At 41.8% G+C, this 15,137-nt stretch overlaps 1 protein-coding gene and 1 pseudogene across 1 annotated transcript in view; both read left to right on the top strand.

The window, feature by feature from the left end:
• The window catches only part of RSF1 (remodeling and spacing factor 1), a 198,888-nt gene that overhangs the window by 17,690 nt on the left and 166,061 nt on the right, over window positions 1–15,137 (top strand). The window lies entirely within an intron of this gene.
• LOC128564978 (acyl carrier protein, mitochondrial-like) lies at window positions 13,201–13,894 on the top strand (annotated as a pseudogene).

Here is a 15,137-nt window from a genome sequence, read left to right as displayed (position 1 = left end):
TTGCTGTGAGCTGTGATGCCACGGTACTGTACTGAGGGCGACATAGACTCTGTCTCCCAAAAAAAAAAAAAAAATTTATTATATGGAGAATAATATATATTTTGTAGTGGTATATATTTTAGCAAGCTATAATTTATAATTGCTTAGCTTGTATTTATCATATCTGAAGTTATATTAGCTAACTTTTCTTTTTTTTTTTTGAGACAAACTCTTAGTTTGTCTCCCTCAGTGGTGTCACAGCTTACAGCAACCTCAAACTCTTGGGCTCAAGCGAACCTCCTGTTTCAGCTTCCCAAGTGGCTGGGACTACAGGCACCTGCCACAGTGCCTGCCTGGCTATTTTTTAGAGATGGGGTGGGGGTGGGGGGATCAAACTTGCTCAGGCTGGTCTTGAACCTGTGAGCTCAGGCAATTCACCTGACTTGGCCTCCCAGAATGCTAGGATTATAAGCATGAGCCACCTCGCCTGGCCTTATTAGCTAACTTTTCAACATTTTTGCTTACTCTTGTATAGTTGGGTACAAGTGGTACCTTCAGACAAATTGAAGCTTAAATTAGAGAAAACAGCGGGTACTCTCCCCTTTCTCCTTCTCTTCTCCTTTAACTTCCATTTCCTGATTCTCATGTCCAAAGTTACACTACTTTTAGCCATTTGAAAAGGGTGCGTCTTCATTTTATTTATTTATTTATTTAAATTTTAAGATAGGATGTCACTCTGTTGCCCAGTCAGTGTGGACTCATCATGGCTTATTGCAACCTCAAACTCGTGGGCTCAAGTGATCCTCCTGCCCCAGCCTCCCTAGTACCTGGGGCTACTCGCTACTGCGCCCCTCCAGTTAATTTGTTTTGTTTTTTATAGAGATAGAGTCTTGCTCTTGCTCAGTCAGGCTGGTCTTAACCTTAAGCAGTATTCCTATATTGGCTTTCCAAAGTGCTTGAATCACAGGGGTGAGCCATCACGCCCCACCTGCTTATTCCATTTTAAGCTTTCCTTCACGTGCTCTATGCTAAAACTGTAGTGCCTACCATCTCCAGGGTGTTCTGTGTGAGGTTTGTACCAATGTGTTAGGGAAGAGGGAGGCACTGAAATTCAAAAAAAATTTTTTGCCAGGCATGGTGGCTCATGCCTGTAATCTTAGCCCTATGGGAGGTCAAAGTGGGTGGATTGCTTGATCTCAGGAGTTCAAGACCAGCCTGAACAAGAGCAAAACCCCATCTGTACTAAAAATAGAAAAATTATCCAGGTGTGGTCCTGGGCACCTGTAGTCCCAGCTACTCGGGAGGCTGAAGCAAGAGGATTATTCAAGTCCCAGAATTTGAGGTTGCTGTAAGCTGTGACACCATGGTATTCTACTCAGGGTGCCAGAGTAAGACTCTGTCTCAAAAGAATTTTTTAAAATTTATTTTGGGTTTCCATATCAGTAAATAATTAAACCTAAAAAGGGAAACTGACATAAATCAGTGTTGAACTGGTATTAGCTTCAAACATTGTCAAATGGTTATGTAATTATCTCATTTAGTCCGAAGAACCATTTCTTTTTTTTGAGGCAGAGTCTTACTATGTTGCCCTTGGTAGAATGCCATGGCATCACAGCTCACAGCAACCTCAAACTCTTGGGCTTAAGCAGTTCTCTTGCCTCAATGGCGTCACAGCTCACAGCAACCTCAAACTCTTGGGCTTAAGCGATTCTCTTGCCTCAGCCTTCCCAAGTAGGTGGGATTACAGGCGCCCGCCAAAACACCTGGCTATTTTTTGTTGCAGTTGTCATTGTTGTTTAGCTGGCCTGGGCTGGGTTCGAACCCGACACCCTGGGTGTATGTGGCTGGCTCTGTAACCACTGTGCTACGGGTGCTGAGCCAAGAAGAACCATTTCTTAGGATGCCTACCTTGTAAAAACTTTTTTTTCTTTTTTTTTTTTGTAGAGACAGAGTCTCACTTTATGGCCCTTGGTAGAGTGCCGTGGCATCACACAGCTCACAGCAACCTCCAGCTCCTGGGCTGAAGCGATTCTCTTGCCTCAGCCTCCCGAGTAGCTGGGACTACAGGTGCCCGCCACAGCACCCGGCTATTTTTTTGTTGCAGTTTGGCTGGGGCTGGGTTTGAACCCGCCACCCTCGGCATATGGGGCCGGCGCCCTACTCACTGAGCCACAGGCGCCGCCCCTCTGAGTTTGGGGATGTGTGGCTATTGGTTAAATTATATCAATTCTCCTGTGTGTATGTTTCTTTTTATGTATTACAAATGGCAACTATGATCCCAGCCTATTTTCCATGAATCATTTAACACAGATGTTAGGCTTCTTTAATACTCAGTTAAAAATGCTTATCAAATAAATTTGATTTCTGGGCGGTGCCTGTGGCTCAGTGAGTAGGGCGCCAGCCCCATATGCAGAGGGTGGTGGGTTCGAACCTGGCCCCGACCAAACTGCAAGAAAAAATAGGCTGGTGTTGTGGCGGGCACCTGTAGTCCCAGCTACTTGGGAGGCTGAAGCAAGACAATCGCCTAAGCCCAACCAACAGCTGGAGGTTGCTGTGAGCTGTGTGATGCCACAGCACTCTGCTGAGGGCGACAAAGTGAGACCCTGTCACTAAAAAAGAACATAAATAAAAATAAAAAAATAAATTTGGTTTCTGCTGAAATAAGTTACGTAAAGGTAGCAAATTTTCTATAATTTGTGCCATTATGTTAGTAAAGGATAAAACTTTCTGAAATAGCAGAGGTAAGGGGGTGAGGAAAGTTAAAATGTTTATTATCTTACCAGTTTAGAGGCTGGGTGAATGAACAAGTCATAAAAGTTATGCTTAGGACATAGCATATTTACCCCAAATCAGGGTGAGTGTTTCAACGTAAGAACGCAGACTATGAAAACACACCACGCAGAAAAGTATGCCAAAAGGAAGAGTGTGACAGGAGAACTTGACAGATGCCTTCCAGCAGGCAGACCAGGTTTCACCCTCTTATAGTTGAACAAATTCACTTGAATAGCAACATTAAGTATATAACGTATGTCTGGCTCATATAAGCAAGAGTTCTTCAAGAAAGCATTCATAGTGAAGGTTGGGAGTCAGCTTTATTTTAGACTCTAAGGCTTTTTTCCTATATTTGTACATGTTTCCCTTAATCTTTTTCTGAATGGTAGGCTTATATTATAGGTTTTGATTTTTTTCCCTTTGGTTTTTCTTATATTTTTCACATTTCTGTGCTAACTATGTATTTCTTTGGTAATCAACAAAATATCATTTAAAAGTAGTTTTCTAAAGATGGTTCATAAAAGGAGAATTGAGTTGCTGCTTCTATTTATTTACTCTTAATCCTGAATTTCTCCTTACTATGAATGTTAACATCATTCACCCAAATCTCCAGATTAGAAATCTGGGAGCCATCCAGACCCTTATTATCTGCCAGACTTTTTACGTTGAGCTACAGGCACCCTGCTCAGCCTTTTTACTTTGATATCAAGGTTTTTTGTTTTTTTAGTAGAGACAGGGTCTCACTTTATTGCCCTCGGTAGAGTGCCGTGACATCACACTGTTCACAGCAACCTCCAACTCCTGGGCTTAGGAGATTCTCTTGCCTCAGCCTCTGGAGTAGCTGGGTCAAGTTTTTTTTTTTTTTTTTCCTTGAGACAGAATCTCACTCTGTCACTGTGGATAGAGTGCCGTGGCATCCTCATAGCTCATAGCAACCTCAAACTCTTGGGCTCAAGTGATCGATCCTCTTTCCTCAGCCTCCAGAGTAGCTGGGACTACAGATATACAGACAATGCCCGGCTAGTTTTTCTGTTTAGATTAGAGATGGGGTTTCTGTCATGCTCAGGCTAGTATCAACTCTTGACTGAGCTCACGCAGTCTACCAGCCTGGGCCTGCCAAAGTGGCCAAGATGACAGGCATGAGCAAGCCACTGTGTCTAGCCTGATACCATGTCTTGAAACTATTTCTTTATCTCTTTTTCTTTTTCTTTTCTTTTTTTTTTTGCAGTTTTTGGCCAGGGCTGGGTTTGAACCCACCACCTCTGGCATATGGGGCTGGCGCCCTACCTCTTTGAGCCACAGACACCGCCCCTCTTTATCTATTTTTATATTTAAGTCACTTTTCTGTATTCTTTGTTGCTGTTTTAGATCTCTGAAGGTGTGAAAGGTTATTTTTCATCTTTCTGTTTTTTCCTCATCCCTTTCCCACTGAGTTGAAAATCTCCTCCCCATCTTATTTCCCCATGCAGTTGTCTATACTCATTATGAATTTGGTTTTTAAGCATCAAGTACTCTGTGAAAGTTTTCCTGCTTCCTTTTGGTCTCTCAAGTTAAATTAGCCACTTCTACCTCCTCACCTTGCATGTAACCTATGTAAATTGTATGTCACAGTACTCATAACACTTTTTTTTTTCTCATAACACTTTTTGCACTTACAATAAACTCCTTGAGGACAGGGATTCCTATTTACCATCTATCCCTAGTAACTGATGGGTAATAGCAAGCGTGTCATAAATGTTTATGAAGACTGGACACAGTGGCTTATACCTGCAATCCTAGCACTCTGGAAGGCCCAGGCAGGGAGGATGGTTTGAGGCCAGGAGGAGAGACCCCTAACTCTACAAAAAATTAAAAATTCATCATGTGTGGTGGCACATACCTACAGTTCCAGCTACTTTGGAGGCTGAGACAGGAGGATGACTTGAGCCTGGGACTTCAAAGTTGCAATGAGCTATGATTCCAGCCCAGATGACGGAGCCAGACCCTGTTTCTAAAACTAAATGTTTATTAAATTAATAGTTTTTCTGGACGCTGTGTCTCACACCTGTAATCCCAGCACTCTGGGAGGCTGAGGCGGGTGGATTGCCTGAGCTCACAGGTTCGAGACCAGTCTGAGCCAGAGTGAGACCCCATCTCTGAAGAATAGCCAGGCATTGTGGCGGGGCGCCTGTAGTCCCAGCTACTTGGGAGGCTGGGGGAAGAGGATCACTTAAACCCAAGAGTTTGAGGTTGCTATGAGCTAAGATGCTATAGCACTCAACTGAGGGTAACCTAGTAAGACTCTGTCTAAAAAAATAAATAAATAGGGCGGCTCCTGTGGCTCAGTGAGTAGGACGCCAGCTGTATATACTGAGGGCGGCAGGTTCAAAGTTGGCCCCGGCAGACTGCAACAAAAAAATAGCCAGGCGTTGTGGCGGGTGCCTGTAGTCCCAGCTACTCAGGGGGCTCAGGCAAGAGAATCAGCTAAGCCCAGGAACTGGAGGTTGCTGTGAGCAGTGTGACACCACAGCACGCTACCGAGGGCAATAAAGTGAGACTCTGTCTTTACCAAAAAATAAATAAATAAATAAATAATGAACAATTTCCCCCCTAATTTATTATATAGGACCATGTTCTGCTATAAAACTTCTTTTAGAGCTAATTTTTTTTTCTTTTTATTTTTGAGACAGAGTCTCACTATGTCGCCCTGGGTAGAGTGCTATGGCATCACAGCTCACAGCAAACTCAAACTCTTGGGCTTAAGTGATTCTCTTGCCTCAGTTTCCCAAGTAGCTGGGACTACAGGCGCCCACCACAACACCCAGCTATTTTTGTTATCATTGTTGTTGTTTAGCTGGCCTGGGCCAGGTTTGAACCTGCCTGTCTTGGTGTATCTGGCTAGCACTAACCACTGTGCTGTGGGTGCTGAGCCATGAAATAGTTTTCTTTTTTTTTTGAGACAGAGTCTCACTATGTTGCCCTTGGTAGAGTGCTGTGGTGTCCCAGCTCAAACTCTTGGGCTTAAGCAATTCTCTTGCCTTAGCCTTCTGAGTAGCTGGGACTACAGGCACCTGCTCCAATGCCCAGCTGTTTTTTTGGGTACAGTTGTCATTGTTGTTTAGCAGGCCCGGACCAGTCTCAAACCCGCCAGCTTTGGTGTATGTGGCCAGTGCCCTACTCACTGAGCTATGGGTGCTGAGCCCATGAAATAGTTTTCTTCTTGAAAAAAAAAAAAAAAAGACTTGGCGCCTGTGGCTCAAGCGGTAAAGGTACCAGCCACATACATCTGAGCTAGCGGGTTCGAATCCAGCCCGCCAAACAATGACGGCTGCAACCAAAAAATAGCCAGGTGTTGTGGCAGGCACCTGTTGTCTCAGCTACTTGGGAGGCTGAGGCAGGAGACTTGCTTGAGCCCAGGAGTTGGAGGTGCTGTGAGCTGTGATGCCATGCCGCTCTACCCAGGGCGGCATTCTACCCACGGCAACAGCTTGAGGCTCAAGCTCTTTTTTTTTTTTTTTAGACCAGTTCTTACTCTGTCACCCTAGGAAGAGTGCCATGGTGTCATAGCTCACAGCAACCTCAACTCTTGGGCTCAAGCAGTCCTCTTGGTCTCAGCCTCCCAAATAGCTGAGGCACAGGCACCCACCACAACACTTGGCTAGTTTTTCTATTTTTTAGTAGAGACATGGTCTCACTCTTGCTCAGGCTGGTCTCAAACTCCTGAGCTCAGGCAGTCCACAATACCTGGCTATTGTTTGGTTGTAATTGTCATTGTTGTTTGGCAGGCCTGGGCTGGATTGGAACCTGCCAACTCTAGTGTATGTACCCCAGCCGCTGAGTTACAGGCGCTGAGCCATTAGACCTTTATAAATCTTACATAAACTTTAAGCAGTTGTCCAGCATATGAGAATGGTATTGTTTCCATTGACAGTTGGAAGTAATTTACTAGTGGTTCTACTGCTTAAATTAAGCAGACTTCATGCTCATTTCATTAAATATTGTGTTTGAAATAAACGCATGTAACTTGGAGTTAAAACCTAGTCTGTGATAGTTTAGGACAACGGAGGGCCAACTATAGCCTGTGCGTCAAATCTGGCATGTCAATCTATTTTTTTAAATAAAGTTTTACTTATACATAGCCATGTTCACTTGTTTATTTACTCTAGCTTATGGCTGTTTTCACACTGCTGTGGCAGAGTTGAATAATTGCAATTTCCTCAAAAATTGTCTAATGTTACATACAACTCTTTTTCTTGGGATCAGTAAGTCTAAAAGCTTTTTTTATTAACACAACGATGACATTACATTGAACTAATTTCTTTCACTCAGTGATAGCTATGGTTTCTTCTAATTGTCATAAGGCAATGCTGGGATAAAGGACAAGTGACATAATAATAGTAATTGGCAGTAAGGGTAAGAGTTGTTGTAACATGTCTGTTATACTGGCCTCAAAGTCTTATCTGAGTAGACCTATTTAAGATCTGGTTTGGAGGTGTAGTGCCCAGATCTTGGTCCAGGTTTTAGTGATGATAAGATTGGCTGAATGAGTACTGTGTACTCAGATGGAAAAGGATGTGCTTATTAAAGGTAGAACTTAAAAGGTTTAGTTAGGTTATTTAGAGGATGGTGGGTCGAGAGAAAACGTACTAGACAATAATCTAGTAGAAGTGGTATTAAGTGCCTCCGTCATTGGTTAATGTAGTTTTTTTTTTAAGAGACAGTGTTATTTTGTCGCCCTTGGTAGAGTGCCGTGGCATCAACAGCTCACAGCAACCTCCAGGTCTTGGGCGTAGGCGATTCTCTTGCCTCAGCCTCCCGAGTAGCTGGGACTACAGGCGCCCACCACAACACCCGGCTATTTTTGTTGTTGTTGTTGTTGCAGTTGCAGTTTGGCTGGGGCCGGGTTTGAACCTGCCACCTTTGGTTCACTTTGTTCACTCACTGAACCAAAGGCACCACTCCGGTGAGTGTGTTTTACAGGTAAAGTTCAGTGTTAGGAGGCGCTGGCACTTGGTATACTAGATAACTTAGGGGATTTATTTTCATACTTACCCTATTACTTTTGTCCTAAGCAACCTCACAATTGTCTCTGCAAATAAATATAATTGCCGTTTTCTCAATGCTTAAATTTTAAAATCCTTTAGGAAGAAAAAAAATTAAAATGGGTTATTCCAAATTTTAATTTGATTTTGGTGTTTGGAGTTTGGATTTGGCAAGGTTATAACACATTAGAAAACTTTGATAGTCAAGAAGTATAATGAAGTTTAATTTATATTCCTATTAAAAATCTTCCCAAGCTCTACATTGTTAGAACCATAAAGGAGCCATCTACAGCAGCAAACATTCTGTAACATTTCTTATTTTAGAGATGTTTTGTCCTATAAATTTTCACTGTGATCCACTGATTTGTCCTTGCTAGTTTCTTTTAGGCCTGATGGCCTTTTCCTTTTATAGCGTATCTTTTCTCCTACTCTTACCTAGTTTGATTTCTCCATGATGACTTTAACTCACTCTTTTTCTTTACGATTTTCTGATATTTTGGACCTTCTCTTCTACCTTCTGCATTCCCATATTTTACAGAGTGCTTTGGCGTCACAGCTCACAGCAATCTCAAACCCTTGGGTTTAAGTGATTCTTTTGCCTCAGCCTCCCAAGTAGCTGGCACTGCAGGTGCCCACTACAACGCCTGGCTATTTTTTTGGTTACAGTTGCCATTGTTGTTTAGTAGGCCTGGGCCAGGCTTGAACCTGCCAGCTTCAGTGTATGTGGCCAGTGCCCTACTCACTGAGCTGCTGGTGCCAAGCCCATGAAATAGTTTTCTTCTTGAAAAAAAAAGATTTGTGGTTGAGGAACTGAAAGTCACAAGAGAACATTAGATTGGGGGTTACAAATACCTTAGAAGTATTTTTTCCTTAAAGGCAACATGTCAGAGACTGACAATAAGTTCCATAAGAATTTATTTTGTTTTATTCTATTTCTGACATGGTATTTAGCATATAGTAGATGCTCAAATGTCAGTTGAATGAATATGTCATATATTTCACATTAGTAATAATGAGTATTTTGATGTATTTCAGTTTTTCTTTTATCCTTTGCTTGCTAGACATTTTTCAGGATGTTAACTTTTTCTTTGGGGTATAGCCTATAAAGATAAACATTACTGAATCCTTCCACTTATTTTTTTACTCATTCTTTTTTTTTTTTTTTTTTTTTCTTTTGGCCGGGGCTGGGTTTGAACCCGCCACCTCTGGCATATGGGACCGGCGCCCTACTCCTTGAGCCATAGGCACCACCCTCTTTTTTTTTTTTTTTTTTTTTTTTTAGTTGTTGGGGATTTATTGAGTTGTTTTTTATTTTAATTGTTGTGGATAGTTTTTTTTTTTTTTTTTTTAAATGACTCAGGTGTTTCCCCTGGGTCTTCCTCATGTTGAGTTTTGTAATAGTACCTTAGAAGCTTGAGATGGAAAATCTTTGGGTAATGTTTTAACTCCTTTCTTAGATTATGTGGTTATACAATGCCTTGACTACATGCAAAGCATATGTTGTTAACTTCTTCTAAGCTTATTATTTTTTATAGGAATTCTCAGTGTAGTTTTAAAATTCAGTTGTTCTTTTGTCTTTGCTGAACTACCATGGGGAAAAGTTATTATTCCTTTTCTGCTATTTACCTTTCTTTTTTCCAATTCCCATTCCAGTTGCTCTGAATTGTATATGATTTACACCAGGGGTGACTTGAAATTCTCATTTCTGAAACTTAAATGTTTTGGGCTGTTGGAAATGCAATGGGCAGTTTGAGGATAGGGAAACCAGCTAGAAGTTGTTATAATATTATGAATGAGATATGAATTGGAGCAGTGGCTGTGGGGAGTGAGAGGGAAGGCTAGATCTGAGAAAGAGGTTTTGCAGGTAGAATTGATAAGGACTTAGTGAATGGATTGATGTGAAAGGTCTTTGAGTAGAAAGCAATGAGTAGTTTTGATTGCCAAGTTTCTGGCTTGGAGAGTTGAGAAGTTAATAGTTCCATTTACTGAGTAAGGAAACAGCTGCAAAGATTCGGGGTTTATAAGGGAAATGTGTGACTTTCTAGTAACATAATTCAGAATTCCAGCAACTTACATATGGGTACTATTTGAAGCACTGCGTTAATTTCATAGCTTACTGAAAGCTTATTCTGAATAAACTGATTATGACAATATATCTTCACAGCTCTTTTAGCTTTTGTGAATTAAAGTTGTTATACAGGTGTATACTGTACATACTTCAAATATACATTTAACTAATATTTTACACTTTTTGTTTTGTTTTTGTGAGACAGAGTGTCACTTTGTTGCTGGAACAGAGTGCGGTGGTTATCATCACAGCTCAACACAACCTCACACTCCTGCACCCAAGGGATCCTCTGGCCTCAACCTCCCAAATAGCTGGGACTTCAGGCACATACCACCTGGCCCAGCTAATTTTTCTGTTTTTTGTAGAGATGCAGTCTCACTGGTCATTGTGTTCCTGACCTCAAGCCATCCTCGGTCTTGTCGCCTCGGCCTCCCGGAGTAGTAGGATTACAGGCATGAGCCACTGCCCTCCAACTGTTATTTTTTTAATTAATTAATTATCTGTCACCCTGGGTAGAGTGTCGTGGCGTCATAGCTTACAGCAATCTCAGGCTGTTGGGCTCAAGTGATCCTCTTTCCTTAGCCTCCTGAGTAGCTGGGATTGCAGGCATGTGCCACCATGCCTGGCTAGTTTTTTTTATTTCTGTTTTTAGTAGAGACTGGTTCTCACTCTTGCTCAGGTTGGTTCTGAATTCCTGAGTTCAAACAGTTCACCTGCCTATGATTTCAGGCACCCACCACAACTGGCTGTTTTTAGAGATGAGGTCCTGCTCTAGCTCCAGCTGGTCTTCAATTCGTAAGCTCAGGTGATCCACCCACCTCAGTCTCTCAGAGTTCTTCCTATATACTTTTAAGAGGTCATTTTTAGGTACCGCGCCTGTGCCTCAAGCAGCTAAGGCGCCAGCCACATACACCTAAGCTGGCAGGTTCGAATCCAGCCTGGGCCTGCCAAACAACAATGACGGCTGCAACCAAAAAATATCCCGGCCTTGTGGCGGGCGCCTATAGTCCCAGCTACTTGGGAGGCAGAGGCAAGAGAACCGCTTGAGCCCAGGAGTTGGAGGTTGCTGTGAGCAGTGATGTCACAGCACTCTACCTGGGATGACAGCTTGAGGCTCTGTCTCAAAAAAAAAAAAAGGTTTTTTAGGGCAGTGCCTCTGGCTCAAAGGAGTAGGGCACTGGCCGCATATACTAGAGATGGCAGGTTCAAACCCAGCCCTGGCCATAAACTGCAAAAAAAACAAAGAATGTTTTTTTAGAGTGCCTTATTTATGTATGTACTTAAGGTAATTAAAATTAGCTTTAGTGGCGCCTGTAGCTCAGTGGGTAGGACGCTGGCTACATACACTGAGGCTGGCGGGTTCAGACCCAGCCCGACCAGCTAAAACAGCAACAACTTCAACAACAGCAAAAATAGAGCTGGCAGTGCCTGTGGCTCAAAGGAGTAGGGCGCCGGCCCCATATACTGTAGGTGGCGGGTTCAAACCCAGCCCTGGCCAAAACCTGTAAAAAAAAAAAAAGTAGCTGTGCATTGTGGTGGGCGCTTGAGGTACGCCCAAGAATTTGAGCTGTGATGCCAGGGCACTCTACCCTGGGTGACAGCTTGAGACTTTTGTCTGAGAATACATAAATAAAAATAAAATAAAATTAGTTTTAATTAACAATCTTGGCATTTATGCCCAGTGTGTTCTCTTATGAGGTAGACCGTTCTTTGATTGAGATATTGTGCTGTTTTTATTTGCAGAAAGAACTTTATTGTAATTTTAGAGATTAGCCATGTTTTGCTAGGTGTAGAGATGATACCTGGTGGATATCCTGTTTTCCTCTTCCCACAAAGAAGCAAATAGAACCTAAAAGAAATTGAAATGCCACTTTAGATAGATGGTCATACGTCAAATATGTAGTGTGGATTAAGTGCATTATATAGATGAAAAGTACATAAATTATATGTTTGGATGAGTTGAAAGTTGATAAGAGAGTCTTAATTAATCTTGAAGACATTTAAGTGAATTCTATGTGAGGAGAAACTGTTTCTTCAACTGTTAGACACTACATGCCTGACTCAGACCTATAATATTATTTGAGCTATACAGTCTGGTCTCATGCCATTTAATTGGTGATGAATGGTTTTATAATCTTCAAAGACAAAATATTACCATGTAAAGAATTAAGCCAGGAGTGGTAGTGGTTGTCTGTAGCTCTAGCTATTTGAGAGGTTGAGACAAAAGGATTGCTTGAGCCTGGAGTTCAAGGCCTGAGTAACACAGTGAGATCATATCTCAAAAAAAAAAAAAAACAAAAAAAAAACATGGCTGGGCGCCAATAGCTCAGTTGTTAGGGTACTAGCCACGTGCTTTGGGGATAGTGGGTTCGAACCTGGCCCAGGCCTGCCAAACAAATAGCAACAACAACAAAACCAGGCATTGTGGTTGCTCTGGTAGTCCCAGCTACTAGGGAGGCTGAGGCAAGAGAATCGCTTGAGCCCAGGAGTTGGAGGTTGTTGTGAGCCATGGCACTCTACCAAGGGTGACAAAGTGGGACTCTGTCTCCAAAAAAAAAAAACCAAAACAACAAACCACAAAATACATATATATTTCTTAAGCTATGACTATCAGTAATATAAGCAATATGTATTTATAACAAGGAAATTTTTTTCTCCCATTTCCTCTAGGGCTGATGCCAGCACACAGTATATTGCTTTGATAGGTTTAATATACTCAAGCAATCTTAACAGGTTTCCTTCCTGACCCTGCCTCTCACTTCTACACCCAATCAGTCATGTTTTAATTACTTGGTATTTTAATTCCATTTTGCTATTAATTTATTTTTACATTGTTTTTCAAGAATTATTTAAATCAAACTGTATGTTTTAGTAGTTTGCTCATTCCTGTTCTTTATTCCCACTTTTTCTCTCTTGCATTCATTCTTTTGCTATAGTACATCTTTTTTCCAAATAGGCAACTAATGGTAGACTTTGGGTTCTCACATGTCCAAAAATATGTCTATTTTGCCTTCTCTTCAGACTGCTGGTTTAGATTGAATATAGTATTCCAGTGTTCAAATAACTTCTCTCTAGAATTTTGACAATATTGTTGTTTTTATCTTTTAGTATCCATCGTTGCTGATGAGGAATCTGTCAATCTGATTCTCGTTCCTTTGTAAGAGAGCTTTTTTTCCTTCCTGGAAGATTTTTGTGATTTTTTTTTCTTTCTGCAGTTCTGAAATTTTCTAGGAAGTGCCTTCTCCTTTAAGTTTATTGCTTTTCCTTTTACTCTTTAAAGGACATTGAAAGTACTGGTTTATGGCCAGGCGAGATGGCTCATATCTATAATCCCAGTACTCTGGGCGGTCGAGGTTGGCGGATTGCCTGAGCTCAGCAGTTCAATACCAGCCTGAGCTAGAGCGAGATCCTGTCTCTAAAAATAGCTAGGAGATCTTGGGTCAGCGTAGCCATGGCAGCTCATGTCCTTTATTCCTGTGCCCGCCACCTACCTGGGGCCTTCACACCACTGCCCTGATCCCCACGCTAGCCCCTGCCCGACCACTCAGCACTGTTCTGTGCCCCGCAGGGAGCCGGACAAGGCCTGGAGCTTCACAGCCGTACTCGCTGCTCAAGAAGTTCCCAGGTTGAGTTACACAGTTGTGCTACCAGTACAGTGACGCTCCCCCTTTGACATTAGAGGTAATCAAGGACCGTGTTCTTTATATCTTGAAACTATGACAAGATTGACCGAGAGAATCTCTCAGTAAATTCTCATTTTATGAAAGACCTTGGCTTAGACAGTTTGGACCAGTTAGAAATTATCATGGCCATGGAAGATGAATTTGGATTTGAAATTCCTGATATATGCGCAGAAGAGTTAATGTGTCAGAAAAGTTAATGTGTCAACAAGAAATTGTAGATCACGTTGCAGATAAGAAGGATGTATATGAATAAAAAATCAGACCCTTCTGCTTAGCTGAGAGAAGACTCATGGTACTGGCGAGTGTAAGTGAGAACGTATTTTGCCATTATTGCTGATTTTGACAGAGTAATTCTCTTGGACTTGTATTTAAATTGTGTAAGTGTTTTATCCTTTGGAAAGAAATCTGTAAAATAAATAAATAAATAACCAAGCATTGTGGCAGGGGCCTATATTCCCAGCTACTGGGGAGACTGAGGCAAGAGAATCTCTTGAGCCTAAGAGTTTGAGGTTGCTGTGAGCTAGTAGGCCATAGTATTCTATGAAAGGCAACAAAGCGAGACTCTGTCTTAAAAAAATGTACTGGGGGCTGGGTGCAGTGACTCATACCTGTAATCCTAGCACTCTGAGAGGTGGGGGAGGGTAGATTGCCTGAGTTCACAGGTTTGAGACCAACCTGAGCCAGAGGGAGACCTCATCTCTAAAAATAGCCTGGCATTGTGCCTGTAGTCCCAGCTACTTGGGAGGCTAAGGCAAGAGAATCACTTGTGAGCCCAGGGGTTTGAGGTTGCTGTGAGCTGTGATGCTATGGCACTGTATGAAGAGCAACAAAGTGAGACTCAGTCTCAAAAAAAAAAAAAAAGTGTTGGTTTATTTGAAGCCCTTTAGTCACTACTACTGTTCCTTTCCCTGTTCTCTTCTCTCCATTCTCCCAGGCAACTGCTGTCCTAAATTTTGGAATCTATTATTCCCACAAATAACTTTTTACTGAGTATTTATTTATCTATAAACAATGCATGATATAACTTTACATGTTTTAAAACTTTATCTGTAAATCGTATAATATTGTAAGGCATTCCTCTGCAACTTCCTTCCCCCACCCCCAAACACTGCTTTAAAAATACATGTATAGGGCTGGGCTCATGCCTGTGATCCTAACACTATCGGAGGTCAAGGTGGGTGGATTGTTTGAACTCAGGGGTTTGAGATGAGCCTGAGCTAGAGCTAAAACTTGTCTCTAAAAATAACTGTATGTTGTGGTGGGTGTCTGTAGTCCCAGCTACTTTGGAGGCTGAGGCAAGAGAATCACTTGAGTTTAAGAGTTGAGGTTGCTGTGAGCTGTGATGCTACAGCACTCTGCTGAGGATGACAAAACAAGACTTTGTCTCAAAAAAAAAAAACAACACAAACACACACAAAATAAAAATACATGTATATCTATTTTGACAAATATTATTTTGTTTCTTAACTGCTGTATAATATTCCATTATTTGTTATTTGCTTTTTGCTGTTTCAGTGGCCTGTCAACTGCCATCTGAAAATTTTACATGGAAAATTCCAGAATTCATAATTTTGTTTTTTTTTTGGAGACAGAGTCTTATCATGTCCCCTTCGG

The sequence above is a fragment of the Nycticebus coucang genome, chromosome 14, assembly GCF_027406575.1.
Source record: "Nycticebus coucang isolate mNycCou1 chromosome 14, mNycCou1.pri, whole genome shotgun sequence".
Lineage (NCBI taxonomy): Eukaryota > Metazoa > Chordata > Mammalia > Primates > Lorisidae > Nycticebus > Nycticebus coucang.
This window is presented reverse-complemented; position numbering and strand designations above follow the sequence as displayed.